The sequence below is a fragment of the Propithecus coquereli genome, unplaced genomic scaffold, assembly GCF_000956105.1.
Source record: "Propithecus coquereli isolate 6110/MARCELLA unplaced genomic scaffold, Pcoq_1.0 Scaffold281, whole genome shotgun sequence".
NCBI classification, from domain to species: Eukaryota; Metazoa; Chordata; class Mammalia; order Primates; family Indriidae; genus Propithecus; species Propithecus coquereli.
This window is the reverse complement of record NW_012148408.1, coordinates 1,273,288-1,274,581: the sequence shown is the minus strand read 5'-3', so window position 1 is coordinate 1,274,581 and position 1,294 is coordinate 1,273,288.

Genomic DNA, 1,294 nt, shown 5'->3' with positions numbered 1-1,294 from the left:
AAGAATTGATCCTGCAGATATTTGCCTAGGAAATGACATTTGTACAGGGTTATTCACTGCAGTGTTGCTTACAGTAACAGAAGGATGTAAGTAAACCAGATGCCCCTTAATAGGGGATTACTGAAAAAGTTGTGATATCTCCATGCAGTGGACTAATATGAACCAAAGAAAAAGAATAATGAAGGCTTTATGCATTGTTTTGAAAATAACTCTAAGATAGATTATTAAGTTTTTAAGAAAAAATCAAGGTGCAGAACAGAGTTTATAACTGACTACCATTTGTGTGAGTTAAAAAATGGGCACCAGAAAAAAAATAGGTATAGTTCTTATGTGCCCAGCATAGCTCCGAAAGGGTAAGGAGAAACTGGCACTGTTGCTCCCCTCTGGGGGGTGGAACCAGGCAGCTGGACACTGGGTTGGAAGGAGATTTTTTTTGACTGAATTTTGAACCATGCAAATGTCTTACCTACTCTATGATTAAGTAAATTTACATAATAAGTATTGACTGATTAAATGAACAAATGAATGAGAAAATGAATTTATTTTAAAAACCGTTTCTAGTGAGGACTCCCCTCTGCTGTTTAAAGGAACTTAGAGAGTCCTGGCCACTGTCCCCGTCTCTGATTCCTGACGCACCCTCCAAAGGGAATCTGCCGGCAGACCAGCTTTTGGAATCTCTAGACCCGGAGGTTGGATGAAAACATTTGTTTTGGTCAATTGGCATCGTGTCCAGCAAAGGGCCTCTCTCTTTCACCCTGAAAGAGGCTTGTCTATTTGGATTTAATAAACATATAGGATATATGTTAATAAATTAGGGGATCATGACTCAAAGAATAGAATCATAATTTATGGAGGAAAAACAGAAGAATATGAAAACTTAAAAGATGAGAAGTTAAATTGAGAAGAAGAAGAAAAGCAGCATAGAAAATGGATGGTAAATGAAAAACAGAAAATAGGATGGTAGAAAATAAAGACCAAATGATAATCCCAATACATGAAGAAGTCCCGTCCTTCAAAAACCATCAGGCGTAAATGTTTTTACAGGCAAGTTTAACTAAACGTATAAGAAACGTAAAATCCTTAGTTTATGAAAATAAACACGAAGATCAATATTTCAGAGAATAAAAACAAGAGAGGGAAACCTGTACAACTCATTTTATAAAGCTGATAGAACCTTAGTTTCGAAGTCTGGCAAGAACAGTAGAGGAAAAGAAAATTGCGAATCAACCACACATTTTTTCCTAGGTGAAAAAGGCTTGTCCCAGGACCCCACAGAAACACAGTGGGGAGTTTC